Raw genomic sequence first — 21,794 nt, 5'->3', positions numbered from 1 at the left:
TAGAGAGGATATATTTGAGAGGAGCTAACCCATTGTATCTCTTGGACTGTTTCTTCACCTCAGCCATTTTCCTCTTAGCTTCACTTATGCATTCATTCTCACTCCTCTACCTTTTTCATTGAGAACCAGAATCACACCACAGATACCACTGACCCTATAAAAAGGTATGGTAGTGGATTGCCCTATGTTTGTCTTGGGATTTGATCCTACAAAAAGGTATGGTAGTGGACTGCTTTATGTTTTTCTTGGGATTTCCCAGAACATAACTCCTTATTGGCTACATGTGAATTACCTCCCTCATTCAAAAGCTGTGGAGAGAAGCTAATACATGCACATCTCCACATTAATTAACACAGTGTTGGCACTTCTAAATATCAGCCCTATATATATATATATATATATATATATACATATATATAGTATTATATTATAGTATTATATATATATAGTATTTTTTTTGCAAAAATGAAAGAAATTTTCACCAAACCTAAATTTTATCATGCTTTCTGTGCCATAGGAAACTCAGATGCACAGCAGATAGAGCTCTGAATTTAGAGTCAAATCTAGCTTTAGACACTTACTGCCTGTGTAATCCTGGACAAATTACTTAACCTATATATGCTTCAGTTTCTGCAGCTATAAAATATGAAGAGTAATAATAACACCTAAATTCCTATATTGTTGAGAGGATAAAAAAATTATTTTAAAGTACTTGACAAACCTCAGAGAATTAGGGAAATGTCCTCTATTATTAAAGTACAAGAGAATTACTTTGACTTCTAGGCTTTTGGAGTTGGAGGGCACGTTAGAGGTTAACCAATACTAATTACTACCAAAAATATGAATTCCTACTAAAACATTAACTGTAAGTTTTAATTCATCATCTGCTCTATAATTCCAGTAATAAGTAACATGCCAAATTTGGGAACAATCTATTCTGTATATCTTCTTATTTCTTGCAGAAATCTGCTATGTGTCACAGTACACAAAGCACTAGAATTGGGGTCAGAAAAATCTGAGTTCAAATTCAAACTTAGATCCTACCTGCATGACCCTAAGCAAGTTACTTAACCTCTATCTGCCTCAGTTTCCTATCTGTATAATGGAAATAATAATAGCACTTACCTCCCAAGACAGTAATGAGAGTAAAATGGATAATATTTGTGAAGTGCATTGCAAACCTCAAAGGTCTACATAAATGCTGGATTTTTATTATTTTTAGTCTGAATATCACAATATTTTGATGTGAAGTATGACCAAATCCACAGGCTTTTATAAACCATTGCAGTAAGTATTAGGAAGGATTAAAAAGAAGTAGGAGGTAAAAGTTCTGACAGCAAGATCCCAATAATGTAGTTGGAAAACAAAACTTAGAAACAAAGAGGCAACAGCTAAACCATGCACATACAACATTGTGAGTTTATTTTTTCTGGAGAAAACATTGGGGATGGTTAGAGATAAGACACTATAGGTGAGCTGCAACAAATTTTTAGATGATTTCTATTCCACCAAGCTGTTTTGATCTGGTAAACAAAAATCATATTCTTGAGGAATCAGGAAGTGATTCCAATTGATAGCAATGTTTTAGGAGGATCTATTGGACACTGTTGAGTGGCATCATTGGAGAAACTAGAGACTGGAGCAAGGGAACTAATCTGGAGGCTACTGTTTTTATCTAGACTCAATGATTAATAATGAGAATGAAGAGAAATCATTTTGCTGTAATAGATATTAAGAAGGAAAACTTTGTTAGATGGTGTTTAAATAATAGGTAAGGAGACATTTTTGAAGCATTGACTTTTGGGGCGATGGTAGGTAAATGAATTAGAGATGATTTGTACATAAATATATAAATTAATATTGGTCATGTAGATCTGAGAGTCACAAATAGAACTGATAGTTGAAGTAATGTGAATGGATAAATCTATCAGATAGGTTGGATTTTCTATCCATTCATTAACTTGGTTGAACTATATTAATTAAATGGTAAGAGATGTCACAAATAAGATTTTATGGTTTTGGTTAAATTAAGGTATTTTGTATAATATTTCAGAAACAAGATTTTTTGCCTATGTTGTAAAGGAAAAAAGAGTTACCTTTGATGAAACACATTTATTTTAATGACCTTTGGGAAAAATATTTTCAAAAGTACTTCTTTATGTCTACTGCATCTTTGGATTACAGAATGTAATTAGTTTTAATATTATTGTAAGACTATTTCATATCTAAGGAAATTGTATTGAGTTTCTTCAAGCAGTGTGGGAAATTATTTTGTGTAAAATTAAGAAGTTATAAGATTCCTTTTTGTGGTTATTGAATTCTTTAAGTTTTTTTCTCCCTTTTTCTTCTTCCCCTACAGCTTTTTATGAATCATGTCCTACTAATGTTCATGTTGGGTATGCACATTTCTTTCCTAGCTATTATTGAGATAATGGTGTTGTTAGAAACTTATTGTTAGAAACTTTTTCAGCATAAAGCTATTTACTTTCCTCAAATTGAGAATATAGACTAAAGCAAGAGTACCTTAGAGTTTCAAATGCTCACTTCCATTTGCAATTTAGAAAACATTTTTAGAGGCTTCAGGAAAGAAGAAAAAAGAAGAAATTGGTATTCTAGGCACAAATGAGTGTTGTCTTCAAATATATTCAAATGATTGTGTGGAGAATAAAGAGGATGGTGAGACTTACTAATGAACAAATGGCAATTTCTCATATTATTGTTTAGAATTACAAGGACCTCAGAGAACATAATGGGATGGTAGCTAAACTGAAATGAAGTGAGGTTGATGATTGCCTACACAAAATTATATTTGTGCTTTCATTTTGCAAGACATTTCAAATAGGAGAAAATTTGACCTTCAGGGAATATCAAACATAGCAAATACATTTAAATAGAAAAAAAAGTTTCCAATTAATATGCATTTTTTTATTTTTAAAGTTGAGGATTTTAATGGCAGCATTTATGTTTGATCACTGATTAAAATAATTACACAAAATATACAAACAAAATTGAAAATGGATCAATCTAGACAGAGATAATGTGGCACAGTGAATAAAATAGTAGACTTTATTTAGGAAGACCGAGGTTAAAATCCTGACTTTGATACTTACTGACTGTGTGACTTAATTTTGATTAATTGTCTCATTTGCTGTGAGATCAATCCAAGGTCTCTGAGCTTTGGAAAATTCCCTACTTAGTAACAGACAAACCTGCATTATTAGATGGAGTTGCTATGACAATGAAATGATATTTGTAAACAAGAACTGTTATCTTTTCTATAATTTAAAATCAGAAGCAGAAACTGCAAAAATCTATACATTCTGTCTCCATAATGAAAGAAAAATGCTGGATCAAAACTGCTGGATAATTCGGTTGGGTAAAAAGCATTTAATAAGTGCTTACTTTGTGCCAGTCACTGTGCTAAGCACTTATAAGGAAAGAAAAAAAAATTTCCTTGTCCTCAGGGAGATCACAATTGACTAGGGCAGAAGCTATGTAAATAAACAGAGAGCAGATTCAAATAATCCTAAAAGGCAGTCTTTTAGCAGATGGGAGGAAGCCTCCTTCAGAAGGTAGGATTTGAGCTATATTAAAGATAGCCAGGAAAAACAAGAAATGGAGGTGAAGAGTCAGAGTGTTGAGGTTTCCAAGTGTTGGGACTAAGAAATAGTGACATGAGGGTCCTGCCTGAATGAATTTGACTTAAACCTTCTTTCAGTCAAAGAAAAACAAGATTTATTAAAAATATGCCATATGGGCCAGACTGGTAAGGAATCTGAGTATTTGTGACACTCGTATTGTCAAGTGGTCAGATCTGAGCACCTTCATGGAAACAAGATGGGTTTTATATAGAGACTGTAGGAGTGAGCCAAGTAGTCTGGGGTGACAGAAGAAGGGTTTTAGGGAAGTTCTTAATGGGAATAGCCAATAGGCTGGGGTGACTATGAGGTAACAGAGAAGGGCCAGGAAAGTCAGGGATCTGCACCACTTGGCCAAGGGAGAATGAGGTCTTGATAGGACCAAGGTGAGAAGTAGTAAATAGGGATTCAGAGATAATAGACAATGAAGGCCTGGGCTAGGTTAAGGGTAACAGAGAATTGGGCCTAGTGATAGTGAAACGTCAGTTGAGAAGATTATAGTCTCAGGGAATACCAGATCAAGTGGAGAAATTCAAGGGGAGTTCAAGGCAGTTTCCAGAGTCTGCACCCAGTCACGAACATTCTAGACATGGAAGAGTCAAGCATGAGCAGCTATCTCGAGGATTGCTGTTGTGAATAGCTTCAAGGTTTTGATTACATAGTATAGTGAACTCTCTATTTATTCAGTAGTAAACTAAGACAAAACATTGACAGAAGCCAAAGTACAGCATTCACAAAGTTATGACATAACAACTTATCACTAAAGTGTCCACATAGTTTTCACCAAAGTGGCCACATAGTTTTAAAGTTTAAAAGATATTATTCAGTGGGTCCTTAACTCAACCATCCTTAAGGAGCAATCCTCTTTAAGGGACACAAAGTACAAGGGTCAAAGTTCTCTACCTCTAGGTCACAGTAAATCTTGATCTTTTCAGTTAGCATTACTGACCAAGACCAAGAAAAGGTCTTTTCATCTTGACTGGAGGCTGACTCTCAGATTCCATGGTTCTTCTTCCATGGTTCCAGTCCCTACCTGAAACTACCCAATATTCACCTGGATCCATAGACAGGCAGCTCTTAACTCCTCATCCAGTTCCCATTCTATATTGATGCTCACAGTGTCCAGTCCACCTCAAGTCCTTCACAGTTTCTATTTCTGGGAAAACAAAGCTTAACAGAGACAAAACAACATTCACATACATTGCCAGCACCATCATCAATTTGCTATCTGCCTGTGAAATAAAGAGAGACACACAAACAAGGTCCAAGGTCCAATACAAATCACCAGTAAAGTCCCAGGACCTCTGAAATCCTCCTCCAGGACTTCTGTAAATAGACAACCAGAAAATCCTCTTTCAGGGCTTCCAGTAATGTCCCAGGACTTCTGTACAAAGTATTACAAACAAAAATCAACACAGATAGAGCAGACAAACAGAACGCAGGGATACTACAAGTTTTCTCCTCAACTCTGCCACCATAAGAGTTCTCTTCTCAGTTCTCAGTTCTTCTGTCTCCCAGTTTAGGCTTCTCCTTATATATGGTCATTAGCTCCTCTCCTTCCTGTTGTATCAGCAACAGGGGTTCACTACTTCTGTTTCTTAACAAAGACTTGATATAATCATGGGAAAGGCTTAAAAGAAACTTGAAGTGAAATGAGGTGCTAAATAAATAAATAAATAGCTGAAACAAGGTGTTAAATATTTCTTTGCTTTCCATTACAGGGAGGAGATGAAATATTGTGTTTTTCCTGAAACAAGTAGGTCAGTGTACCTAGATCTAGGTATAAGAAGCTGAAAGGTAGAGAAGGACCAGAAGAGATTTAAATTAAAAAGAGAGGACTTTATATTGGATTCTGGAGGAAACCATTGTAGCTCATTAAGGAGATAATGTAGTCAGACCTATACTTTAGAAAAATCACCTTGAAGGTATAGTTATTGATACTATTGTAGTTATTGATACTTTCTTGCTTCATTATTATTATTATTGGTAATAGAGTACACAATTCTTTACCTCATGCCTTTCATGTTCTCCAAAGGAATACAGTATCTATCCAAATCCTTTTGTTGCTGTTGTGTCCAACTCTTTGTGACCCCATCTGGGATTTTCTTGGCGAAGGTCCTGCAGTGGTTTGCTACTTCCTCCTCCAGCTCATTTTACAGATGAGGAAACTGAGCCAAATATGGTTCAGGGTCACATAGCTAGTAAATGTCTGAGACTGGATTTGAACTCAAGTCTATCTGACTCCAGGCCCAGTTTTCTAGCCACTGTACCACCTACCCGTCTCTCTCCATATTCTTTGGTATTGGATAATTTGAGAATCTCCCCAAATCCTCAATATTGTGTCACCTCCAATGTAAGATAGCCTGTTTATATTTGTATCAGCCCTTCCAATCTATGTTTGAGAGAAAACTACACATATGTACACATTCTTATGTATGTACATACATATACAAAGTATATATACATATGTGGATGCATATATAGAAACATAGATGCATCATAAATGTACACAGGTTCACATGTAAGTGTGTGAGCATGTATGTGTTTGTCACATGGCTGAATGAAACAAATTGAAAATATTTGGTCCCAGGGAATCTGTCAAGGTCTGTCTGGATATTTATTTCATTTTAATACACTTTAGCTCACCCCAAAACCAACAGGAAATTCATTTGTCTATATTAAATAGTATGTATCTTACTCTTATTAGTGTTTTGTTTTTTGAGGCAAATATTATTTGTTTTTCTTAGACTGCACACTGAGAAGAATCTACTTTAAGTCCCTAGCTCTCAGAAATCTAATAATTTTTCTGGTGTTTTTACCTCATGAAAAACATATTTCTCAGTCTCCTATCTCAGCAGGTGTATAAGGTAGGTGTTGCTTCCTCTGTTTGGGTATCTGTGTTTTCTTCATTAATACAGTCAGACCTAATCAACACTTATTGCATTGTCATTTCCTGCTGTTCCTGTTTCCTACAATAACATGAACCACAAATAAGTGGAAGCTGAAGCTGGAAATGGAATTTGGACCACAGTTTTGTTGTGAGGAAATTTCTTTGTAAACTCTGAAGTACTATTATAAATGTAGTGGTGCTGTTATTTTATTCTGATCTTTTTCAATTTTTTTTTCTTTTTGGAGGGCAACTGGGGTTAAGTGACTTGCCCAAGGTCACATGGCTAGTTTTTGTGCTGTGTCTGAGGCTGGATTTGAATTCAGGTCCTCCTGACTCCAGGGTCGGTGCTCTATTCACTGCGCCACCTAGCCACCCCCAATGGGGTTCTTTTACAATGAGGTTCAGATAGAAACAATCTTGAGAGAAGTCACTATCTTCAAAATCATAATAAGCAGCAGCAGCAGCATCATAAGTATCATAGCTAGGATTTCTATAGTGCTATAGGGTTTACAAGACAGTTCACAAATATTATGCCATTTTATCTGCTTAACAACACTGGGAGAGAGATGCTATTATAATCTCCACTTAAAAAATGAGGAAACTGAAGCAGACAGAGGTTAAGTGATTTCCCCAGGGTCACACAGCTAGTAAGTGTGAAAGGCAGAATGTGAACTCAGGTCTTTCTGATTTCAAGTCCAGCACTCCATCCACTGTGCTGCATAGCTACCTATTATTACTTTAGTTTTAATATTTTATGGATTTGTTGCTCAAATGGATAGTATAATTGCTATATATAATTTTTTATAATTTAATATATTATATGTATATTTTTATAATTTACATATAAACATATATAGAGAAATTATTTATAATTTATATATATTTTATAATTTAATATATATCTTACGATGTAACCTCCTCTTCCGTAGGTTCACCAAAAGCATCCTCAGTAAAACATCAGTGGCAGAGAGGAAAAAAGGGATGATAATGATTTCATTTTGTTCCTACAGGATCTAAATCTCCTTAGTCAGGATCGCTTATATGATATTTTTTTTCCTATCACTGAAGCTTGGAGATTATGAGTATTTCAGATGGCAACATCTATTAAAAACATTGTTCTTAAGGTTTCATGCTAATTGTAACAGAGATGTGGTCTATAATAATGATCTGGTTCCAATATTGGGTGAATCCTCCAAGATATTTTGAGGTGTGTATTTGTGGTGTGAATAGTTGTCAATTCAGAAATAATAGTGATTTTCTGACATAATTCCAACCACCAGGTCATGTCTTGCTAGTTATTTGTCAGGTACTAAATTTTTATAGCTTACAATGATGCATCACACTGTCTCCATTTTTTTCCTTACTTGATCTATGCTTATCACCAAATCTAAATTCCTTAAGGATAATCCTTCCATAATTTATTATGGCAATGACTTTGTCCTGAATTGCCATCATAAACTCCTTTGCCACAAACAAATCTGAATGACAGTCATTTATTTGACACTTCTTTGTCAACATAATACTGGCTGAGTTGATGTGAATGTTGCCCAAGGAATGCTTTTTGTTTCTACTCTTCAACTTAGTTGTTTCATAATCTAGAGACAAGCAAATTTCAGTTTTATTTAACAGATCAGCGGTCTTTTGCTTGGTTCCAGTGATGTTTCCTTATCCCCCCAAATACTCCTCTAATTGTTTATCTATTTGTCACATGCTGTAGGAATAGTTATAATTCCTTTTTGGCATAGACATATTAATCTTTGTTCATCTTCCTTAGAGTTATGGGTCCTATGTTTTACTAATATTGTTTGCATTTTTGTTAGTGTACTTTCGAAATCTGTTAGAAATGTAGGAAAGAGTGCAGTGTACTTCGGGGCAGGGTCCCATATTAAGTTCTATTTGACTGTACTACAGAGAATGTAGAGTGGGGGTAATATGAGATATGGTAAGAAAGTTAAGGTATAAGATATGGGGGGTAGGCATTCCATATGAAGTCCCACTTGACTGTACTACAGAGTGTGTAAAGGGGTAATAGGTAATATAAGAAAGTGTCAGATATTCTTGATGTGTCCAGATTTTCTTGCCTTCTAGTCAAAGGAGTTTGAAATTCCTTCACTTGCCATTTCCTCCTGATCTAAGTTCAAAATCTCATAGGAATTCATGTCAAATTCACTGATCATTCCATTAGAAATCCCTTGAATATATCAGATTACCTCATTTTATCTGATTTCTGATTTAAGTACTTCTGGGTCACTTGTTCAACATGATGACAGTCTCCAATCCTTAGTACCTCTTAAATCTCTCCAAAATAGGAATCATGCACAAGACAAAAGTAATTTCAGTCATTATGAATGCTAAAAAGGTGAAAATTCCATGAACTAACAAAAGAGAATGTTAATTAATAACCTCTAAGACACTCACTTGGCACCTTCTCTCCTACCACCATTGCTTCTGACTGAGTTATAAAAGCTTACCCAGTGATTCAACAGATCTCAACTTTCTCCATACCATTGCTCACCCCAGTACTTTTCACAAAAGCCCTCTCTGACTGGGACTGGAGAGGAACTGAATTCTGTGCTGCAATAGTACTCAGCTGTGGAACAGAGGGAACTGGGGCATGATATCAACATATGTGGTGTGGATTGTTCTCCACTACACCTGAGGGAAAGTACACTGGCATCCACCTGGTACCAGTTCTATCCCCCAGAAGTCACTAGTATTGGACACTGAGGCTGATAAAATACAAATTATCTAATGTGAGAAGAGGTTACAAAAGGCTTAAGGTACGATCTTCTAGAAAAAAATGTAATTAAATGGGAAGAAGTAAGAAAATAAGCAACAGGAAAATGTTAGGGAGAGAAAAAAGAGATCTGAAATTGAGGAAGACCTGAGGTGGAAGAAAACTCAGTCAAAGACAGATGAGTCACAGGCAGAGTAGGAGTACAAGGCAGAAAAAAAAGGCATGATAACTGAAAAGAATAATTAAAATAAATTCTATTCTCAAAAAAGATGTGTTCGTGTATAAATACAAGAATTAGAAGGGTTAACGGATGTTGGGGCATATTTGGCTGATTAAGAAAACAAGCCATCTTGCTCGCCTGTCTGCCTGTTTCCTCGATCCCTGCTGCCCCGAGCTTCTGCCCCGCCATGGCTGCCTACAAGCTGGTGCTGATTTGGCATGGAGAGAGCCCCTGGAACCTGGAGAACCGCTTCAGTGGCTGGTACAACATGGACCTGAGCCCTGCCGGGCACGAGGAGGCCAAGAGCGGCAGCCAAGTGCTGCGAGATGCTGGCTATGAATTTGATATCTGCTTCACCTCTGTTCAGAAGAGAACAATTCGTTCCCTTTGGCCAGTACTAGATGCCATTGACCAGATGTGGTTGCCTGTAGTGAGGACTTGGCGCCTCAATGAGCGGCACTATAGAGGTCTGACAGGCCTCAACAAAGAGGAGACAGCTGCTAAGCATGGTGAGGCCCAGGTGAAGATCTGATGGCGATCCTATGACATCCCACCACCTCCAATGGAACCTGACCACCCCTTCTACATCAACATCAGCAAGGACCTTCGCTATTGCATATCTGACTGAGGATCACCTGCCTTCCTGTGAGAGCCTGAAAGACACCATTGCCTGGGCTCTACCCTTCTGGAATGAGGAAATTGTCCCCCAGATCAAGGAAGGAAAATGTGTTCTGATTGCAGCTCATAGCAATAGTCTTTGAGGGATTGTCAAACATCTTGAGGGTCTATCTGAAGAAGCAATCATGGAGCTGAATTTGCCCACTAGTGTTCCTATCACGTATGAGTTGGACAAGAATCTGAAACCAGTCAAGCCCATGCAGTTCCTCAGGGATGAAAAGACTGTTCCGCAAAGCCATGGAGGCTGTGGCAGCCCAAGGCAAGGCCAAGAAGTGAAAGCAGGCTACCAGCATGTGGCAGCAGTAGCCAGGTCCTTCCCTTCTCACTATCCCACCACATCTCTCCCCTGCCTGCTCCACACACTGACCATCACCTTAGGGAACATAACACATAGCTGAAGGTGGGGGACTGATGGCTCCTTTTCTCGTTTCCTCCCTGTTTCAGACCAATTCTTTTCTCTCTTGTTGCCCTTCCCCTCAACCACATTAGTCAAAATGCCTCCGGGGTGGTTTGGCTCAGTAAGGACCTGGTTAGGGGTTAGGGATAGGGACATAGTAAGAAGTCACCAATATGGGGAGTTGAAAGAAACAATTGGTCCAGTTATTGCTATGAGACAGTCCTGCAAGTAGGGCAGCCCTCTCAGGGGCTGTTGTAGTAAGCTACCTATAACTTGGGTGGTTATTTAACAAATCAAGAAAGTCTTATTTCCTCCCTAATTGAAGAAAAAAAATGAATCTGGGAGGTTAAGATTATGTCCCAATGTTTGTCACATTTGCTTTCACAAAAGACCCTTTTAGGCTGGTTATTAGTGACTTTTGAAATTAAACTTTTGGTAGTCAGCAGAGATCTCAAGCCACATCAGAGAAGGAAGGGTTCTTTGATTTCTAAGGGGTGGACTAGTACATCTCATTGTGTGTTTTATAGCTCCCACTCTGTTCTGTGGTAGTAAAATGCCCCTAGATCTTGTTTAAGTGTGTCTCAGTGTCCACTTGCCTTCCACTTTATGTCCAGCCACCTGGGTCCTCATCAGTCTTAGCATAACTGTACTAACCTCCCCCCCTTTTTTATTGTTCACTATAATAAAGGAGTGATGTGCAATAAAAAAAAAGAAAACAATCAATCTTGCAAGTACAGTACATTACAGACCAACAGAACTGTAATAGAAGATAGTTGAGGACTTTGGGAAACATATTTCAAGTCTGGTACTGTAGGCCATATAGTAGTCATAGGAGACTTAAATTATGAAATTTCTTTGGGAGCCCTCTTTCTGCCAAAAGCTGAGCAACTAACATCTCCTTAAACTTGCCTTCATGATAATATAATTCCTTCAAAAGGAGGAGCAATAAAGAGGTAAGTTTGGCTGGAATGTCTCCATATTGCTACCGGGTCAAAATAAAGTTCTCTTTTTGGTATTTAAAGCCCCTTACAATCTGGCATTTATCTAACTTTTCAGTCGTATTATCTATTACTCCTTTTTACATTTTCCAAACAGACTGAACTTCTTGCTGTTTTTACAAATCTCCATCTCTTATCTATGTGCCTTTGCACTTACTGGTCTCTATTTCTGGAATGTACTTCCTGCTTACTTATGCATCTTAGGATTCCCTGAGTTTCAAATCTTACTATGTTCTGGAATGTGTTCTTTTTCAATTATAAGTTGCATTAAATGGCTTCAGAGTTTCCTTAAGATTCTGAATTTCTGTGATTCTGTGAAGATGGTAAAGAATAGATTTTTTTTTTTCTTCTGCTTACCTTACCTATTTCTATTCCTTCCTCTTCTCTCATGTACAATACTCTCCTTGTGGAATGTACTCTTGAAGTCTGGTCTCAGCTGGTGTCTGAAGATCTGGTCCTAGACAGTGGCCTACTTTTAAGAGGCCTGATATCTTGAGAGTTAGATTATTATAAAAAAACTGAGGTATGTTTTTCTTTTGTAAGCAATTTCAGTGATATTGGTGGATTAGGTAATGTTTCCACAAATATCAGAGACTGCTGGTTCAAAAAAAAGCCGTCCAAATTCATTGTCCAGGGAGGGTAGTTATTATTGACCCACTCTCCTTTGTACCCGTATGTAACCTGCTATCAAGCCACTAGGGTGCTCACTAATAATTAGGGCTTTATTATTGTTTTCTTAGACGATTTAGTGACTCAATTCTAGGTATATAGTTTCTCTATACATTGCCGCCTCTACATCTATCTAAGAGGTAAAGAGACAAATACATTTATCTCTTAGAGGTAAAATATTTATTATTTATTCTATTCTTTTTGTTGTTTTCACTTAGATTACACATGGTAGAGTAAGTATAGTCATCTTTCATGCACGGTAGTGGTTTCTAGGGCAGCAGGTTTTGGGATGAGCAAAATTCCAAAATCATAGTCCCTGAAAGGACCTGTGCTGGGGAAACCATGAGTCAAATGATAGTGATTTTACTATTTTTCCTTGGCTCCCAATAGAACAAGCAATCACCTTCTATGGAATGAAGGATATCTATGGATGGAAAGGTATACAGTTGTAGAGTGGGCTAGTATAAAGAATACTAAATTTGGAGTTAGGAAGACCTTACTTTCTTCAACTATAAAATAAGGCTAACTATACTTTTTGTGCCTACCTCAAGGGATTACATGAAGATCAAATAAGATCATGTAAAGAGAACTTCACAAATTTAAATTGCTATTAACTATAGCAACCTCATGTACAAATTAGCTTATTTTTATCCCAGTATATAGATAACACACACATACGCATGCATATACAGAGAGTATATAGGTACATATTTTTTGATGTATGTACCCACATAGCATACATATATTTGTGGAGACAGATATGAATATACATTTGTGTTTACACACACACACACACACAGTCCCCCCAATACATGTGTATTTCTCCTTTGCTGCTTTTGGGACTCTTTTCTTAGATGAAAATTTAGGAGTACAATTATAGTTGCTCCAAAGCCTAAGGAAAATTTCCAACATTTAGGCAAAGGTTTGGCTCTCTGCCTTAATTTACATTGAAATTTACTAATCCTTGTCCTTTTAAAGAAAAAAGAAATCACACTATTGGAAACATTTGAAAAAAGAAGGAACAGATTACATTAAGGTTTTTTTTTTGATGGATAGTAACTGGGAAAAGTGAAGAAAAGATATCTTTTCTTAGACCTTCTTCAGTTCTTAAATAGGTGGTATTACTTATTGAATCAGCTTCAGTCTTCTTCTTTAAGACTACTAAATGGACTCTGATCCTCCTTAATATCTCCTTTCTCTGCCACAACTCATTCCTGCCTTCTACTTTTCCTTCCATGGGCTGTCCCAGGGCAGCTGGGTCCTTTCTGTCTCAGCAATGCTTGTTCCTATGCCTTCCTCTCAAGCCCTTTAAATCCATATCTGGTTTTCAAATAACTCTTTTTGTCATTAGATCTTCAGGCCATGATCATGTGCCTCATCTAATGTCTTTGAGGGATCCAAGGAGGTATTTTATCTTTGTTCATACAGTTTTTATTCATTGATTCAAATAAGAACTCTTCTTACTTAACCTACCCACTTTTAAGTGAAGTGTGATCATCAAGAGAACTCTGTGCTTATATAAATATTACTTTTATTATGAGTACTGTATAACAGATGGATGACCAATATTTACACTGATACTCAAAAAATTATTAAAGACCCTATAGGAAGGAAGAAGTATTTAGTAGAAAGGTAACTCTTTTGATTCATGCGACCTGAATTCAACCACTAGGTTTACCACTTATATGTACTTGGGAATGTCCCTTTACTTCTCTGGGTAAACTGGAAAGTAGTACCTGTTACATAGACTTTTTAGGAGGTTCAAATGTTATCCCCTTTGTAAGGTGATTTACTGACCTTAAAGAGATATACAAATGATAATTATTATCACATTAGGTGATCTCAAAGATCCCTTCCTATTCTAAACCTCACAATTCCATAAGGTTTCCAGTGCATGAGACAGGTTCACTAGGTGACATTTATTTTTTTAATAATATTTTATTTTTCTTGATTACATATAAAAACTGTTTTTAACATTAAAAAAATTTTCTCCCTACCTCCCTGTAATGGGAATGGGAATTTGAAGATCTTCCCTGCCCCTTAATCTTCCTAGGTTGGAGTTTGAAGACCTCCACTCCTTTGAAAATAAAATCTGCCCCTTAATAGGCTGAATGTAATCACATGGAGCCTGTGATATTGGAAATTAGCTGAAGGCTGCAGCAGAGCCTACAGGAAGCTTCTCTGCTGTAATGATAAACCCTATCCCCTAACAGGCTAAATATAGTCACATGGAGCCTGTGATGGGAGGAATTTGCTGAAGGGAAGCAGAGCCCACAGGAAGTAGCCAGAGCTAGTGAGATGGTGGGAGAGAGAGGACCCTCAGGCAAGGAGTCAGATAGGCTTGTGAATAGATATTGATCTCATATTGGTTTGAGGGAAGGCTGAAGGATGCTGTGGCTCTCAGTGTTATTATGGCTTCTGAATATCTTTGATATTGGGATGGAACATCTTACTGGTTTTGGGAATTAGTTTTCTGGTGTCTGGGACAGCTAGGTGGCACAGTTAATAGAGCACTGGCCCTGGAGTCAGGAGGACCTGATTTTAAATCCAGCCTCAGGCACTTAATACAAAACTAGCTGTGTGACCTTGGACAAATAACTTAACCCCAATTGCCCTGCATTCCCCCCTCCAAAAGATAAAAAAAAGCAAAAGAAAGCAGCTTTCTGGTGTCTAAATAAATGTTTCAGTTCTATCCTCTATCTGAAGAATTTGTTATATTTTATGATCAAATGTCATGTGATACTTAGAGTCATGGTCTTTATCATGATTGTGGGTACTGTAAATATTGCATTGGTGCTACACTCCCTTACCTTCCCCTTCCCTAAGATGGTAAGCAATTTGATATACACATGCACACACACATACACACATATGCATGTGTGTGTATATATACATATATATACATATATAAAATATAAAACATTTTCAGATTAGTCATGTTGTAAAAGAATAGATCAATAGAAAAAATTAAAAAGTAAAAAAAAAGTAATATGTCTTCATCTGCATTCATACTCTCTCAGTTCTTTCTCTGGGTATAGATAGCATTTTTCATGAGTCCTTTGGAATTTTCTTAGATCATTGTATTACTAACAATAGCTAAGTCATTCACAGCTGGCCATTTTTACAATATTGCTGTTGCTGTGTACACTCTTTTGGTTCTGCTCACTTCACTTTGAATCATTTTGTTTGTCTTTCCAGGTTTTTCTGAAATCAGCCTGCTCATCATTTCTTGTAGCATAAAAATATTCCATTATAATCCTATACTACAACTTGTTCACTCATTCCTCAGTTGATAAGTATTCTCCTCAATGACCAATTCTTTCCTACCATAAAATGATCTGCTATAAATGTTTTTTTTTATGAATATATCCTTCTTCCTCCTTTTTTAAAATCTCTTTTGGTCTAGGAGACATTTATTAAAGGACATTATTAACAAGACACAGATTTCTCGAGATGACTTCGATGAGTTCTGATCTATGTTCACATTGATTAAGATAAAACTCAGTTAAAGCATGAAAGAAACCTCTCAGTGTGGATATGATTTCTCCATAATGAGTGAGCTATTATTTCTCTTTAGCAAATCTGAGAAAAGTTACTAGAGATGAAAAGATCATACAACGTGTTCCAATATCTTAGAGCAGTTCTAAGTTTTGAGCTTCAGTTTAAACTTCACTAAACCTTTGGGAACACAGTGTATATAATTTTAGTAGAATATCCACTTTGCAGTCACAATCTTATGGAATTTACATTCAGCTTATTATATTTAAATTGCATGATTTGTCATATGAGATGACATATGTAATTACTATTCTCCTGTTGAATACAATTATAAATATTTCCTCTCTTTTCAAATAGTTTTCAAGAAAGACAAATAAGTACAAAACCTTAACTAATATTTTTCTAATTTTATTAAAAGCAATTAGCTTTTTATTTTCTCTGTAACCAAAAATGATATGATTCACATTAATTACTGATAGCCATTAAAAGGTTTTAGAATGGACCAGAGAGTAATCTGAATTTAAATTATTTCTTAGGTAGCCATTCTTTGTGGATAGTTACTTTTAAAACAGTGAAATCCTAGCATTTTAAACATTTTCTTTTTACAAAAAATTCAACAAAAGGAAATCACCAGGCATTGTTTTAAATGCAAATTGGAGGCCACTTTTTTTTGCCTTTTTCTATGCCTTCAGATAGCTAAAATGAGCACATAGAGATCAGTCTCAAAAGGTACTTATAATTTATCCAGAGATTGATGAAAATGGTTTCTGGGACATTAGGAGTCAGTATGGTGGCAAGAAAAACTGAATTCCCACTAAAAATCTTATAAAAGTGTGATAGAAGAGTGGATTAACATTCCAAAAAACCTGTACTTCTTGACTCAAAGCCATCAAAAGCTTTTTTTTCGAGCTCTTTGTGACTCAGTTTTACAAATTATGGGCTTAATGATGCCTGTCATTAGTTTTGATCTGTATCTACAAAGAACATTAATCCTAGCACATTGATTCTTTTACTATCATTTATTGAGAGACATATATGATGACTTCTCTCATTTTCAGATGCTTACTCACCATTGTCATGGTGTTTGCCCTAAAGTACCATCCTCCAGATGCTTCTGTTTGCTTGATGACATTATGCTGATGTTGTTAAGCACCAAAACATTTGCAAAGCATCCAAAATGAGATCCATATTTACTTAAAAGAAATCATCCTAACACTCTACAAAGGGGGAAAAAAGTGACAGAATGAACTAATTTCAAGACTGATAAGCAATCAGATAAGGAACCCATAGTGCATTCAGATAGACCTGCAAAAGGATGATGATTTAGGACCAGAAATGCAAAGATGGAGGAGAGTGGGGAATATTGCCTTAGTAAAATTTTACAGTTCTTTTAATGAATGATTCCAAACTTTTCTCTAAAAGACTTGTCTTTTTTTTAAACTACCAATATTTTCCCAATTACCATTCTATGACAGGTCATAGAACAGTATAGTCTCTAAAGAACTGAAATTGAAGATCTTTGAAAGGTTAATGAAGAGGTGAATTGTGAGTATAAGCAAGCTATAACATGTTACTAATGAGCAAATTAGGTAGCATAAGCTGTGTAAAAGAGGACATCAGAGAAATGTATGGCCAGGAGAGAGAGAGAGAGAGAGAGAGAGAGAGAGAGAGAGAGAGAGAGAGAGAGAGAGAGAGAGAGAGAGAGAGAGAGAGAGAGAGAGAGAGAGAGAGAGAGAGAGAGAGAGGAAGAGGGGAAGGGAGAGGGGGAGAGAGACACAGATATACATAAGGAGAAAGGAAGATAATGATTAGAGTACCTACATACTTCACTAGTATCCATAAAATATCATGAGAACTAGAGGAAAATCCCTAGTATTTTGGGAAGATACCTAATAGAAGATTTATGGCAGATATGAAGGAAAACTACAGAGAATGGGCAGGAATGGCTTGATTATAAATGTCAGAAGGAGTACACACATGGACAAAATCTTAGACTAGTTCGAAGAATAATAGAATTAGAGAATTTCAGAGTTGAAAGGGACCTACCAGCCCATACTTGAAAAAGAATCCCCTCTATAATGCAACTCATCAGTGATCATCCAGACTTTTCTTGATGATCTCCTGTGAGAGGGAATTCACTACTGCCTAAGGGAGGGCATTCCACTTTTAAATAGGTTTAATTGATAGGAAGTTTTTCGTGACTCCAGGAGTAGGACTGATTGTGGAGGCAATATTGTGAAAGAAAAGGAAGGGATAGGATCAAAGACGCATGTAGAGATTTGGCCTAACAGAGTAAAAGTCAACACTTGACCAGACACTAGAGAATGGGATGAGAGAATAGGGGCTGACATCGAGTGTTTGAAATGTAGAGTAGGGGAGGAGAGGGAATGATTCTCATATGCACTTATCCAGAACTAACCGCTCTGCTGACATTCAGTCTTATATCTCCAACTGCTTTTCAGACATCTTAAACTGGAAAAGTCCCAAACTGAATTCATTTTCCTCTCCCCCCAACCCAAAGGGTGGGGACCTGTGCCATTGAGGCCACTTGTGGCCCTCTAGATTCTCAAGTAAGGCCTTTAACTGAATCCAAACTTCACAGAACAAATTATTTCAATAAAAGGATTTATTCTGTAAAACTTGGATTTAGTCAAAATGATGCACTCAAGGACCTAGAAGGTCACATGTGACCTTGAGGCCATAAGTTCCCCAACTCTATCTCAAGCGTTTCTAAATTTCCCTAATGCAGTAGAGGGAAGCTTTGACCTTCTCTTAATCCTCCTGGCCCACAATATAGATATCATCCTTGTCTCCTCACTTTCTCTCCCTTCCCATAGGCTGTCTGTTGCCAGTGCCCTTTGATTTTATCTTTCTGACATCCTTCACCCTTTCTTTCTTCTGACACTCTACTCCTCTCCTCTCCTGTTCTCTTCTCTCCTAGGGTATCATGCCCTCACCTAAGGGTGTTCTGCTCAGAGGAAAGTAAATTTTGGTGGCTGAAACCTACCTAGGTAACTTCAGGCTTACTGGTTAGATTTCTTTCTAGAGACCAAGCTTTAAACCCAATTCACTCCAGATCTCATTGATTGGACAGCAATATGTCCCTGTCCAGCCTGAGCACCACTTAATCATTATTTTTGGACCCTCCAGGCTCAGAGTGTATGTAAATAGTGACTCTTTCCTTTTTGTCCTGCAACCCTGCCTGAGGGTCTTCTCCTTCCAGTTTGATTTCTTTTTAATTAAAGGGGCCATCCTTTGACTCATTTCTTAAAGAGGACTATTCACTGAATGGTCACCTCATTGAAAGTGATAACTTGAAAAAGCCTTCTTATCTTAAAAAAGGCCTAGGTCTCCCACTGCAACCTGGGCCATCCCTAGTTTTCTTAATCTGCCCACTGGATCCAGATGGCTCTGGAGGAAAAATGAGGCTGTTGACTTTGCATAGCACTTCCTCCCTCAAATAAATTTCAATTGCAAGTCATATCATCATCTCCCTGTTGTCATGGTCCTCTTCAAGGACTAAGGACAAACCACATACTACCACACAATATAAGTATAATACATATTTATATATGTGTACTTCTACATATATCCATGTAATATATAACATATATATATAGTTGTACTCATATATGTATGTACTTAGGTGTGTGTGTATGTGTGTGTGTGTGTGTGTGTGGCTGTTTATGAGGGTGGGAGGGAGAGAGAGATGGCATAATGAATAGAGAATTATTCTTGAAGTCAGCAAGACTTGGGGTTTCCAGGCTCTGCTGTGACACATACTGGGGATATGATTCAAAGTAATTCACGTAACCTCTTGATGCCACAGGCCATATTATAAGATTATAAATTTCAGAGCAGATGTTAATTTGCATTTGTTGAGCATGTTTCCTTTATAAATGAAATCAAGGTCAGGTTCAATTTTATATAACAGTAATCATCATATGCAACAGTATAACATAATGCAACATTAGAATAACAATAAATGATATATAAAATATATCTTTACATTCATAGTGTATGCGTGTATGTATGTATGTATGTATGTGTGTATATATGTATGTATATATGTATTTATATATCAAATCCATGGAGGCAATATGATGGAAGTATTAGACTAAAATTTGACTATCTCATTTTGAATTTTTTCTCCTATTCTTAATAGCTATATTATCCTAGGTAGCTTAACCTCTTTTAGCCTCAGTTTCCTCATCTATAAAAGGTAGAAAATAGTACCTGGAGTACATACCTAACAGGATTATTTTAAAGATCAAATGAGATACTATATATCAAAATCTTTGCAAACCTTAAAACACTGAATCAAATATGATTGTCATTCTATATTTAAAAATTTTATACTATATTTAATTTTGTGTATATGTGTATATATGCAAACACATATATTTATGTTAGATATATATGATTTTTTTAAAAACCTACTAGGATACAAATAATATATTACAATTGAATAATTAATCTTTAATTCTAATTTAGAAAAAATATCAATAATGAAATAGGGAAAAGAAAGGTTAAAAACTCTTGAAGGAAAAATATCGATAGATTGCATCACACATCTTTTAAAGTAGCTTTCAATATTATCATCCATAATCAGAATATCAGTATGTTTAAAACAAAACAGCCAGAAAATCAAATGCAAATTCCACATAAAATTCTGATTTACATAACTTATTTGGACTGTGTTTTCACAGAGTAATCGCAGGAACTCTTTTTTGGAGTGTGCATTTATCACTGTCATGTAGTCAATTCTGTATATCAGTTCACTACCCACTAAGTGGGAATGTATAGTGTGCTATGTACCTAAAAGCAATCCTAAGGGAGGTAATAATATTCTCAAATGAAAGCCAATAAAATCATATATATGCCTTATTGAATTTATCAAAGAAACAGAAGAGGCTTGACCCAAGGCTTGCAAAACTAAATTGCATTTAAATTGCAAAATGTATGCTTTCTGTAAATTCACACAGTCTATAATATTCTGAAAGGACCCCAGAAAAGATCAAGTGTCGCCTGTGTCTGAAGAGGAAATATTTCTACAACAGCACAGAATCATAGATTCTCCAAGGTGTAATATACCTTAGAGGTCCAACACATAACTATATCAACTCTACAATATTCCTAACAAGGGATATTGTAGATACTTCAAAGGGGTGGGGAACCTTCTACCTTTCAAGGGAAAGCAATGCAATAGCAGACTATGATTGTACTAGTTTATTTTACTTCCATGGTATACTGTTTACACATTGAACTTGAAATCCACTGTAGTTATCCCTTCCACATTGCAGGGATTAGGGGCATGGTGCTGCCTGTTATCTGGAAAATTTGTGTAAAAATTTTTGACCCTCACTTTGTAACAGAGAAGAAGTCTGAATTATTATGTTTTTAAAAGATAAAATCAGGGTGGCTAGGTGGCGCAGTGAATAGAGCAATGGCCCTAGATTCAGGAGGACCTGAGTTCAAATCTGACCTCAGGCATTTAACACAAAAACTCGCCGTGTGACCTTGGGCAAGTCATTTAACCTCCACTACCCTACCTTTCCCCTCCAAAAAAAATAAAGCAATAAACAAACAAACAAAAGATAAAATCTTGATATTATTTACAATATTATACATATATTTTAAGTATTTCTGAGTTTCTAAACTTTTTCTGTTTCATCTGCTGGCCTTTGTTTGTTGTCATGGCTTCTGCAAAACTCCATCAAAATTCCCATTTAATTTTTTATGCTAACCTACAACATATCGAAACCATGATAAGGAGAGTCAAAGTGTAGAAGGGACAACTGTGAATACTACTAGGAATCTAAGCGGAGAGTGGATAGAGTGCTAGTCCTGGAGTCAGGAGTGCTAGTACCTGAGTTCAAATCTGGCCTCTGCCAATTATTAGCTGTGTGATCTTGACAAAATCACTTAACCTCTACCTCTGTGTTTTCTTTGGCAAGAGAAGAAAATAGGAACTTTACTGCCTTCATCCTAGATTCTTCATCCTCCAAGATGATATCAATCTTAAATTTACATTTCATCAGCATGCTTTGAATCTATGGCTCCTACCTC

The 21,794-nt window shown here is 36.4% G+C and overlaps 1 pseudogene; it reads left to right on the top strand.

The window, feature by feature from the left end:
- The first annotated feature begins 9,651 nt into the window (after window positions 1-9,651).
- LOC138150880 (phosphoglycerate mutase 1 pseudogene) lies at window positions 9,652-11,279 on the top strand (annotated as a pseudogene).
- Window positions 11,280-21,794: the final 10,515 nt, after the last annotated feature.

This window comes from Petaurus breviceps, unplaced genomic scaffold, assembly GCF_028583685.1.
Source record: "Petaurus breviceps papuanus isolate PSGF00001 unplaced genomic scaffold, PetGlider_PUasm1.0 90895, whole genome shotgun sequence".
Classification (NCBI taxonomy): Eukaryota; Metazoa; Chordata; class Mammalia; order Diprotodontia; family Petauridae; genus Petaurus; species Petaurus breviceps.
The sequence above is the reverse complement of the archived record's forward strand: the minus strand, read 5'-3'. Positions and strand labels throughout refer to the sequence as shown.